Source organism: Babylonia areolata, chromosome 23 (genome assembly GCF_041734735.1).
Source record: "Babylonia areolata isolate BAREFJ2019XMU chromosome 23, ASM4173473v1, whole genome shotgun sequence".
Taxonomy (NCBI): Eukaryota; Metazoa; Mollusca; class Gastropoda; order Neogastropoda; family Buccinidae; genus Babylonia; species Babylonia areolata.
In genome coordinates, this window is record NC_134898.1 from 15757926 (window position 1) to 15770425 (window position 12500).

General features: G+C 45.1%; 1 protein-coding gene and 1 long non-coding RNA gene across 2 annotated transcripts in view; both read right to left on the minus strand.

The window, feature by feature from the left end:
* Positions 1-12500, minus strand: part of LOC143298296 (cubilin-like) — a 435974-nt gene that overhangs the window by 107477 nt on the left and 315997 nt on the right. The gene's annotated exons all lie outside the window — the stretch shown is intronic.
* On the minus strand, positions 4057-7161 carry LOC143298162 (uncharacterized). The gene is made up of 3 exons (XR_013057358.1): positions 6212-7161; positions 5320-5476; positions 4057-4706 (listed from the first exon to the last, which is right to left on the minus strand). It is a non-coding gene; the product is annotated as an uncharacterized LOC143298162 (long non-coding RNA).

A 12500-nucleotide genomic window follows, 5' to 3' on the forward strand; every position in this document is an offset into this window, starting at 1 on the left:
GGGAGGAGGAGGAGGAGGGGGAGGAGGAGGAGGAGGAGATAACAATAAAGTTGACAATGGTGGCATGTGTGCACGAGCACGACAGATAAAGAGGATGGAGCATATCCAGTGCGGGCCAGACTTGCAGGCGACAGACCTGATAACACTGCCACCGCGCATCAGTTGGTGCCAGAGTATGGATGCTATGCGGTCTGATAATTGAAACAGTAGCTACGTGTCTGTTGTCTGTCTGTCTGTCTGTTTGTTGTCTGTAAGTCTTTCTGTGGGTCTCTGTCTCCCTGTCTGTCTTTCTGTCTCCGTCTCTACCTGAGAGAAGAGCACCGTCAGCCCCCCCCCCCCCCCCCCCCCCCCCCCCACCCCCACCCCCCCCCCCCCCCCAAAAAAAAATATCAGCCTTGTGTTTTTCATTTAGTTAACTTGTTCTCAGAGAGCTCACTGTGTATTAAGGGAGAGGTGGTGGTGGTGGTGGTGGGGGGGGGATCAAACTGCATTTCCCATACCCAGTTTAATTTCACACACCCCCCCTCCACAGCCCCCATACCCCATCCACACACACGCCTTCCCAACCTCCCTCCCAAATCTAAACGGGGGCCAATCTATGCTGATTTGAAATGATTTCCAGATTGGCCCAGTTAGAATTGACTCCCTCCCTCCCCCCCCCCCCCCATACCCCCCCTCCCCTCCCTAGTTCTATTGTAATACAGTGTATCGCATCACCTTTTGCCACAACACGTTCGTTTCGTTTGTGTGAAATTCGGGCTACTACCCCCAACCCCCACCCACCCCTATATTGTTTACTGCAGGATTCTGGCAGGAGCAACCCTTTTTTTTGTTGCCGAGGGCTCTTTTACATGCGCTAAAATGCTAAGCGTATGCTCTACACGGGACCTCGGTTTGTCGGTCTCATCCAAAATACTAGCACTCAGACCACTTCAAGGTGGATAAATGATGGTGGGGAGGGTGGGAGGGTGGTAGTGGTCAAATTCCCGATCTGTATATGAGACTCGAACCTGTGTACACTCTCTTCCTAGTTGAATTACCGCTGCGCCACTGCTCCAAGAGGCAATCCTCGAATGGGCCCCGGGGAAAACTTAAGGCTGTTACACAAGGGTGTACATACATACATGTATGATAGTCAGTCGTGTCGGACTATGACCATCTGAACAGCAGAGAAAGCAGGTGCTGTCTCAACAACTGTCTGGGCTAGAATCTGATTACAGTGGAGAGTGTCTTGCCCAAATTACATCCCGAGTCTCTCGGCAAAGAGTTTTTTTAATTTTTTTTTATTTTTTTTTTTAGGGGGAAGGGGGCAGGAGGCGAGGGGTAGGGGTGTGTGGGGGGCAGTCGACATTGTGATGGTTTTGTATTGTATTGTATTTCTCTTTTTGTCACAACATATTTCTCTGTGTGAAATCCGGGCTGTTCTCCCCAGGGAGAGCGCGTCGCTACTCTATAGCGCCCCCCCCCCCCTTTTTTTTTCCCCCTGCGTGCAGTCTTATTTGTTTTTCCTAGTGGATGTGGATTTTTCTACAGAATTTTGCCAGGAACAACCCTTTTGTTGCCGTGGGTTCTTTTACGTGCGCTAAGAGCATGCTTCACACGGGACCTCAGTTTATCGTCTCGCCTGAATGACTAGCGTCTAGATCACCACTCAAGGTCTAGTGGAGGGGGAGAAAATATCGGCGGCTGAGACGTGATTCGAACCAGCGCGCTCAGATTCTCTCGCTTCCTATGCGGACGCGTTACCTCTAGGCCATCACTTTACTAAGGCCAACGAGGCCTCAAGGCAGCAGCAGGAAGAGCCAGTGTAATCTTGCCTCATACCTACCTACCTACCAGCCTGCCTTCATACATACGTAGATACATACATATATTACATAGAACGTCGATATCATTTAACATGTCATCATCTCCTGATGGGCAACAGAGCGTGGCGAGCTGGAAAAGCGACAAAAATCATAACTAGGTGATATATTGCACTCTGTACTCTGTCACCTTTGATAAACCATCAGGAGCCGCTCGTGGAAAAAAACAAAACAAAACAAAAAACAACAACAAACAAACAAACAAAAAAAAACCCATTTCGCTCTAACAGTTGGTAAGCATCGATGACATCATCATCATGTGTGTGTGTGTGTTGTTTTTTTTTCTTTCTGTGCCAAGTATTACTGAATTAACAGCCCGTTGATCATTGTCTTTCAGAATGTAACAGAAACAATCATAATCGGTTCACCTGTGGATGTGATGAAGGATTGTTGTAAGCTTGTCTATCTCCATCCCCTTCCCTCCCCCCAATCCCCCTCAACAAAAGAAAACAACAGAAAAACAAATTCCCTTTATTCTCCGCCCCCACCCCCACCCCACCCCCCACTCACACCCCGTAATGTAGACGCCACGGTGTGTGTGTGTGTGTGTGTGTGTGTGTGTGTGCGTGTGTGTGTGTGTCTGTGTAGGCGTACGTGTGTATGTTTGTATGTGCATGTATGTGTGTGTGTGTGTGTGTGTGTGTGTGTGTGCGTGTGCGTGTGTGTTTGTGTTTGTGCTCATGAGAGTGTGAGAACCGGCAGATATACTAGTTCTTTCAATTTATACAGCAGGCTGACACGGACTAAAGCAATAAATAGACAGAGAGAAAGCATTTTATGGAAATAGGTTTTCACACACACACACACACACACACACACATACACACACACACACGAGCACACGTGCACGCTTCCATTTATACACACATGGTTGCACATACACACAAAAAAACGGCTGTGAAATACCTGTTTACAGCATATATATATATATATATATATATATATATATATATATATATATATATATATATATATATATATATGCCTACTGCCCCAGAAAATTGACAAAATCATTACGGTGGAATAATCTGCAGCCAGCATGTAAATCACCTTGCGAAGAGTCGAACAAGGGACTTACTATAAATGCATGTTATCAAGAGAAACCTGCAATTTTAGGTGGTTTTTTTGTTTGTTGGTTGTTTTTTTTTTTTTTTTTTTTTTTTTTTTTTTTTTTTTTTTCATTTCCAAACCTGTGTTTATTTATCTTTTTTTCTATTTTCCTATATATTTTTTTCTGTTTTTTTTTCCCATTTGCACATTTATTCCAAAATCACGAAGCATTGCAAATGACTCCAATGTTACTGGGCTAAAGACCCATCTGTTGAACACCTTTTGTTTGTTTTATTGTCCACAATTAAGAGGAGCTTTACCAAACTGTTTTGATTATAAAAAAAAAAAAGTTGCTCGTTTCAACTGTTAATTTATTTTGAAACTTTTTTTTTCTGTCCAGTAATCCTTTGAGTTCATCATTCGGCGAAATCTTTGTATCTGTCTGTTTCTCTCTATCCTCTCCCACTATCGTTTGCATGCTCGTTAAAATGTAATTCTTCCGCACTTTTAAAACTGTGATAGAGTAGAAGTCATCATTTGTTTAAAATCTAAAATCATTATCATGGATGGATAGATTTAGTTGAGCTGACCATTCATGCAAGAACACTAACGGTGGTGATGAAGGTTGAAGTGGAGATGGTTGTGAAGATCTATAAGATGGAGCGGGTTTTAGACATTAATTAAACGATGACGATAATGAAGATTATAGTTGCAGTCAAAGCAGGATATACGTGCACCAAAAAAAAACAAAAAACCACGAACTTACCACATATGTGACCCTCCACCACGAAATGAGTCGCTTTGCACCAGAGGTCGATTTTTAGTTATTGGTATATCATAAATCTGCAATAAATGACCTTTACAGCGAAAAAAAAAGTTTGTAAATCGGATGATTCTGTGAAAAGTTATTGTGATTTGAAGTTCTAAAGTCGCGAAAGTAACGAACTGAGAAATCAAGGCCGAAAAGTTTTGGAACATGTTCATAGCAACCACATACTTCAAAGCAAGATATGTTCATGAAATTTGGCACACACATACTTAGTGGCAATATCCACAACTGCACAAAGTTTGAAAGAAAAATATTAAGTGTATTTGATTTTATTCAAATAAGAATTTTCTAATTTTTTTGGAAAGAATTGCAACTGAAGTATTAGTATACTTACTTTTTAATCAGCTCAACATGACTAAAAACCTTCCAGTTTTAAGATCAGTTTTGTTGTGGTGTTGTTTGTGGTCCAATTACTATGAAACGTTTGCTTTGTATAGTATGTGTACTAAAATTTATGCCAGATTAGAGGTAAAAAATGCTAAATCATGATGCCGAATCATGTAATTGTTGTAATTCAATGTGCTCACTGGCTTAGTGTGCTTGTGATATTACCATAATCCATACAACAAGCACAACAAAATAACAAAAAAGATCCACACAACAAAACTGCTCATACAAAAGGTACAAGTTCATGTGTGTTTTATCCCAGCATAGCATCAAATGAAATACATTTCATAATCCAAATGAACACTTCAAACACTTCATCTGCAAAGAAAACCTACTTGTCAAACCCATACTTCACACAATAAAGACACACAACCTCATCAAACAAACACTCAATCTGCTAAAAAAAAAAAATAAAAAAAAATAAAAATAAAAAATATGCAGATATGTGGCACAGGTAATCAATTCTTGTGGTACAAAGTGTCATCAGGGTGGATGGTGTTGATGTTGAACCTTCTTCCTCCACTCTTTTTTCTCCACCGGTGGTGTCAGTATGTTCCAAAAATGCATGGTTTATCCTGAAACAGTTTGTTATGTAATACTTCTTTATCTCTTTTCATTTCCTTTGTTTTGAATTATTTTCTATATGTTCTAAAGTTTATTCATTAATGCTAATAATATTAGATTAAATATCAACAGTAATTTCAGTTTTGTACATTTACATCACAGCTTTCATTCTTTACACAGGACTTTACAAAATGCTTTACTTCTAGTTCTATGTATTTTATCAGAAAATAAAAAAAAAAGAATACACTTATGATATATATATATATATATATATATATATATATATATATATATATATATATATATATATCATAATATAATCAGACAAAGCAGTTTACTGATAATAAAAGTATGAAATAGTGATTATTAATGCTGTATCACTATGAGTATCAGTGTGCATATCAGTGTGCATGTGCATGACATGCTGCAATCCATTAAGTTACTTTATGCATAGTGGCATGTGAAGCACATGCACACTTATATCATTTATGTAAATGTCTGTGCAAAAGTTTACAATTCCATACATGTACATCTAGACAAAGTTTGTAAAAAGAAACTAAGTTTGCACACTTCATGGTAAATTTATACTATAAATCATAGTACATTAACAGTTGACTCACTCACTCATAGATAGTTCACCAGCAGACAGTTCTTTAGTTGACAGTGTTGTTAGTTTGGTGGTGTTGCCTCTCCTTCTGATGACATGACTTGCCAGCAGTGATATCAGAATTATTCATTGGTGTACAGGCAGGCATATAAAGTACCATCATATCTTTCAGGGCTGAAAAAGAAATTGAACTATTAGTAATACTGTTAGTATTTACTGTTGACACAAGTCTATATTTATTTAAAACAACACACACACACACACACACACACACACACACACACACACACACACACACCAACCTGACACACATTCACATAAAATATCCATTGAAGCAAATTCTGTGAAACTGAAAACTGTTCATAATGTCATGCCCCTGAACCTCCCCTTGCTCAGTTAAATGGTTAAACTGTGAAGGGACAGTGTGTGTGTGTGTGTGTGTGTGTGTGTGTGTGTGTGTGTGTGTGTGTGTGTGTGTGTGTGTGTGTGTGTGTGTGTGTGTGAGTGAGTATGTGACTCACTGTGTGACACACATTGTGTATGTATGTGTGTGTGTGTGTGTGTGTGTGTGTGTGTGTGTGTGTGTGTGTGTGTGTGTGAGTGACATGTATACACACTGTGTCACACATTGTGTGTGTGTGTGTGTGTGTGTGTGTGTGTGTGTGTGTGTGTGTGTGTGTGTGTGTGTGTGTGTGTGTGAGATCTTTTAATTTACATTCTGTTAATTTCCTCAGATTCACTTTATTCTTTTAATCATTTTTATTCCACATGTCAAACAGTGAATTCCTGTTCCAATGTAAGACAATAAATCAGTCTTGAGTCAATCATTGTTAAATAAATTATTATCAATTGATTATACCATCATTACATTTCAGTATTTGTCAATGTGGGTAAAATAAGAAAGCTTACCTTCAGACACTTCAGCTATATCCAGTCCCCCAGTCACTTTGCTTGCATATTCCTTGTGTGAGCTGTGAGAAACCCAGTTCTATCACTTCAGTGCAGCAAGTCAGTTTCACTTGTTTCCATGTCAGTCACACCACTGATGGCACCTGGTGCATGTGATTTCGGCAATTACAGGCGAAGGCTTCCAATCTTTCTGTATATAGTGCAAATGTTGATTCGTCATCTACATCAAAATTAATATTATTGTTGATGAAAACTGAACGACAATCCTGCGTCGTCTGCTTTCGAAATCAGCGTTGCCTTCGTGTTCACTGAGATCGATTTCATGAACGGTCAGTTCCATCAATGAAGTACTGGGTTAGAAACTCACGAATGTCGTCTTCTTCACTGAATGGCAAAATGTGTGCAACGCAAGTGTATCTTGTCAGGAAATCGCCAAGTCACTCTTGAAAACGTGCTTCCGAACCCTGCGACCATGTTTATTTGAACTAGCGTGCTGAATGGCTGGTTTCGTCACGTGGCCTCTCTCGGCCAATGACAGAGGGGATTTTCCTTCCTAGTGACGCATTGTTTACGTAGTGTATCCTTATTTTGAAAGCGACGATTCGCTCGTAGTTAAAAAATCAACCAATGAGAAGGACATAGATTGAAAGAGACGGACTTGACCTTTAAAACAAGTATGATTCGACCGGCCGATTCCAAGAGATGACGGAGGGCAAGCTTGTCAAAGTTGATCGATTTCGCGAAGTCATAGGCGATCAGAATGACGGGTTAGGCATTTTAAGCACACTTTTAAGGCAAAAGAAGACACAGTTATGCCTAGATACTTCAATATGAGATAAAAGAAAGCCTAAAGTTTACTATGAAGTCAAAATCTGAAAATCGACAACCTGACCCCCACCCGCCTAAAATCGCCGCTAGCGGGAAAGTTGGTCAGGGACAAAGCGACTCATTCCGTGATGGAGGGTCACATATAAGTGCCAACTTTCAACCACGCATTATTGAACAAAAAACTCATGTCAACTATTAGAACAAATATTGTAGCCCATTAAAATAACAGGTATTATTCAGCCAGTCGCGCATCAAAACATAAATAAATGAATAACATAATAACAAAAGTCGGAAATCATAATAAAACAACAGCTAGCAAGACAATAATCATTAAAATACCGATAACATAGGCCATAAATAAAAACCAAAAACAAGCGATTTATCCTGTCTTCAACATTCGTTGACACAGCTGCATGCTACTTGCCACAGGATCAGTCTTGTTTAGAGACTTTTTTTTTATATCCACTCAGAAATAAGAGATGTGCATTTATTATGATTTGTTTATGCCATTAAGTCTATCAAAGCCTTTTATCGTTATTACGCCAGCATCGAATTCATTGTCTGGGGTGATATATGAGAGAAAAGGGTTTCCGTTGCCTGAGGCAGGTAAATGCACATAATGAAAGAGTGACCGGATGACAGACAGAGAGACAAATAGAGGGAGACAGAGATGGAGTGAGATAGAGACAGACTGACAAACAGAGAGAAAGAGAGAGAGAGAGTGTGTGTGTGAGGGTGGGCTCAGTAAATGCGCGTGCGCATGCAAACACACACACACACACACACACACACACACACACACTGAGAGAGAGAGAGAGAGAGAGAGAGAGAGAGAGAGACAATCAGACAGAGAGAGAGAGAGACAGAGACAGAGACAGACAGACATTTTATTTGTTTTTCCTATCGAAGTGGATTTTTGTACTGAATTTTTCCAGGGACAACTCTTTTGTTGCCGTGGGTTCTTTTACGTGAGCTAAGTGCATGCTGCGCACGGGATCTCGGTTTATCGTGTCATCCGATACGATTAGCGTCCAGACCACCACTCAAGGTCTAGTGGAGGGGGAGAAAATATTCGCGACTGAGCAGTGATTCGAACCAGCGCGCTCAGATTCTCTCGCTTCCTATGCGGACGCGTTACCTCTAGGCCATCACTCCACTGTGACAAGATAGAGGCAAAGTGTATAGATACCGTCAGTACAGAAGATAAAGATCCTCATCAGTGATAGTCAGTCAGTCAGTCAGTCACTGCACGTCAGTGATGGACTTAGCAGTGTGCTGCTTATCATCAGAAACCAAACCACTACACAAACCAATCATCAGTTTCAGCAGAAAGTAGTGAGATGTCATCACCCTTTCCTCACATAGGCTTTCCTATTCACACTGTCCTCTTCTCTTCACTTGACAACGGGCCTATGGTCCGAAACGTCGGGTAAAAACAAAGAGGATTCAACTACCACCCAAAAGGTTTTTATAAACTTTAGGTTTTTGTCTTTGAAGAATCCTGCAGTCATTTTTGCCTTCTTCCCAACAGTTTCAGTATCTGGAAATTACACCCCCAACCCCCCACCCCCTCTCCGTGATTCTCCATCCCTTTCCTCACCTCGAACCCCCACCCCCACTCCCTCCGCCTCTCGCCCCCCACCCCCACCCCGCCCCCTCCTCCCCCTTCCCCACCATCATCAACCCCTCCCTATACCCCTCCCTCCCTCCCTCCCGCCCCTTCCCAACATCAATCCTCTGTCTGCTATCACCAAGAAAACAAGTGATGGCGGCTAGGCGTTCCCTGGCAACCATTTTCGTCATCTTCTTCTCATCAGCTTCTCCTACCAAGACTGGGCGGAAATACCTATTTAAACCGTTCACCGTGGCGAGCGAGCTGGTTGGTCCCACTGGGGAAAAAAAAAGAAAAAAGAAAAAAAAAAGGGGTGGGTGGGGGGGGGAGGGTGCGAGGGTGGGGGGGGGGGGAACAGAAATAGATCCTCTGAGACTGACGCGCATCCGCTCACCCCTCCACTTCCACTTCCACCTCCACCTACATCACTCCTATCATTGTGCTAAGAAGAACCCCTGGGGAGAATGATTCGCGTCCTTTTTTTTTGGGTCTGCAATGCTCCTGAAAACCCGAAGGAGTAAGAGACACAGGGACGGACAGTCGGGAGAGGAGGGGGTAGGGGTAGGTGGGCGGTTGTGCATTGCACGAGCAAGTCAGAGGAGAGAGACAGAGAGAGGGGAGGGTGGGAGAGAGAGAGAGGGAGAGAGAGAGGGGAGGGGGGAGGGAGAGAGAAAGAGAGGGAGAAGGGGAGGGGGGAGAGAGAGAGTGGGAGAGAGAGAGAGAGAGAGGTGGGGGAGGGGGGAGAGAGAGAGAGGGAGAAAGAGAGAGAGACAGAGAGAGAGGGGGGCAGGGGGGGACAGAGAGAGAGAGACAGAGAGAGACGGAGAGAGAGAGAGGGAGGGTGGGAGAGAGAGAGGGAGAGAGAGAGGGGAGGGTGAGAGAGAGTGAGAGAGGGAGAAGGGGAGGGGGGGAGAGAGAGAGTGGGAGGGAGAGAGAGAGAGGTGGGGGAGGGTGGGAGATAGAGAGGGAGAGAGACACAGAGAGAGAGAGAGAGAGAGAGAGACGGGGGGGCAGAGCGAGAGGGAGGGGGGAGGGGGAGAGAGAGAGTGAGAGAGAGAGGGAGGGCGGGAGAGAGAGAGTGAGACAGAGAGACAGAGAGAGAGGGGAGAGAGAGAGACAGAGAGAGGGAGAGAGAGAGGGGAGGGTGGGAGAGAGAGAGTGAGAGAGAGGGGAGGAGGGAGGGAGCGAGCGAGCTGGTTGGTCCCACAGGGGAAAAAAAAGAAAAAAAAAAGAAGGGGGGTGAGGGGGTGTGGGGGAGGGGGGGGAACAGAAATAGATCCTCTGAGACTGACGCGCATCCGCTCACCCCTCCACTTCCACCTCCACCTCCACCTCCACCACTCCTATCATTGTGCTAAGAAGAACCCCTGGGGAGAATGATTCGCGTCCTTTTTTTTTTTGGTCTGCAATGCTCCTGAAAACCCGAAGGAGTAAGAGACACAGGGACGGACAGTCGGGAGAGGAGGGGGTAGGGTGGGTGGGCGGTTGTGCATTGCACGAGCAAGTCAGAGGAGAGAGAGAGAGAGAGAGACAGAGAGAGGAGGGTGGGAGAGAGAGAGAGGGAGAGAGAGAGGGGAGGGAGGGAGAGAGAAAGAGAGGGAGAAGGGTAGGGGGGGAGAGAGAGAGTGGGAGAGAGAGAGAGAGGCGGGGGAGGGTGGGAGAGAGAGAGAGAGGGAGAAAGAGAGAGAGACAGAGAAAGAGCGGGGGAGGGGGGACAGAGAGACAGAGAGAGAGGGAGAGAGAGAGAGGGAGGGTGGGAGAGAGAGAGGGAGAGAGAGAGGGGAGGGTGAGAGAGAGTGAGAGAGGGAGAGAGAGCGTGAGAGAGAGTGGGGGAGGGAGGGAGAGAGAGAGAGGGAGACAGAGAGAGAGGTAGGGGAGGGTGGCAGAGAGAGAGAGGGAGAAAGAGAGAGAGACAGAGAGAGAGAGGGGGAGGGGGACAGAGAGAGACACACAGGGAGAGACAGAGAGAGGGAGGGGGGAGGGGGAGAGAGAGAGTGAGTGAGAGAGAGAGGGAGGGTGGGAGAGAGAGAGTGAGACAGAGAGACAGAGAGAGAGGGGAGAGAGAGAGACAGAGAGAGGGAGAGAGAGAGGGGAGGGTGGGAGAGAGAGAGTGAGAGAGAGGGGGGGAGGGAGGGAGGGAGAGAGAGAGGGGGGGAGGGTGGGAGAGACAGAATGAGAGAGAGAGGGGGAGAGGGGAGAGAGAGAGAGGGAGAGAAAGAGAGGTGGGGGAGGGTGGGAGAGAGAGAGAGACAGAGAGAGCGGGAGAGAGACACAGAGACAGAGAGAGAGGGAGAGAGAGAGAGGGAGGGTGGGAGAGAGAGAGAGAGGGGGGAGGGTGGGAGAGAGAGAGTGAGAGAGAGAGAGGGTGAGGGAGGGAGGGAGAGAGAGAGAGGGGGGGGGAAGGGGGACCGATATAGATTGAGGAATGAACATACAGAGACAGAAGAAGACAGAGATATATACAATAGACAAATATAAATACAGAGGCAGCCAGAAACAGAGACAAGACAAGAGGAGATACACAGGCAAGCATACTGACTGAATGACTCGCTGACATATAAACCCCAACATACTGACTGACGGACTGACTGACATACAACCCCCCCCCCCCACCCCCCCCCCGTCCCCCCTACCCCCCCCCCCCCCCCCCCCCAACAGATCTTAACAGCACTCATTCAATGCCCCCCCCCCCCCACCCCCCCCGCCAACAGAGGTAACCCACCAACCAATCTCCACACATTGCAGTTAGATATCCACTTCCCACAGACGCATTGTCTGGAACTGATAAAACCCACATTCGCCCACCTGGCACCTACCAATATCTACCCCGACCCCCCATGCCCCGCCCCCACTACACACCTTCGAAAACAATAACAAGGTTGTTTGGGGGTTTTTTTCGTCTCCCATGCACCCATGCAGCAAAACATTTCTGTCTCAGCAGTCACCCGAATATGAGACAGGAATTACAATCCGTTCAGCATGGTAAAAGATCGTCACAGAGAAGGACAGAACCTCTTGTGAGTTTGATCGACAATTTCAACATTGTGCCAATGGGGAGGGGGGGGGGGGGGGTTGCAAGGCAGTGATGTTTAGAGTGGGGATGAGGTGGAGGTGGAGGGAAAAAAAAAGATGGGGGGGGGGGTGCGAGAGATAAAGAGACAGAGAGAGGGAGAGACAGGGAAATAGACAAAATGAGAAAGATATATATACAGAAAGACAAAGATAGACAAATGACAAAGATATAGACACACAAGACAGACAGACAGACAGACAGGCAGACAGACAGAGAAAATGCGTGTGTGTGAGAGAGAAAGGGACAGAGACAGAGACAAAGACACAGAGAGAGTGAGTGAGTGAGACAGAGAGAGAGCGAGAGAGAGAGAATGTGTGTATGTGTGTGTGTGTGTGTGTGTGTGTGTGTGTGTTTGTGTGTGTGTGTGTGTGTGTGTGTGACAGAGAAAGAGAGAGAGAGAGAGAGTGAGTGAATGAGACAGAGGCACACTCGTACACACACACACACACACACACACACACACACACACACACACACACACACACACACACACACAGAGAGAGAGAGAGAGAGACAGAGACAGAGACAGAGAGAGACAGAGACAGAGACGGACACACAGAGATAGTGAGTGAGAGAGAGAGAGAGAGAGAGAGAGAGAGAGAGAGAGAGATAAAACTCTGAACTCAAAACTCAATACTCAAAACGTTTTTTATTCGAGGATTCTGATATTAGGCATATCCTGTTCTTTCAATCTGTTCTTGCTAATTTATGAATAGAACACACACACACACACATAAAGGAGAGAGAGAGAGAGAGAGAGAGAGAGAGAGAGAGAG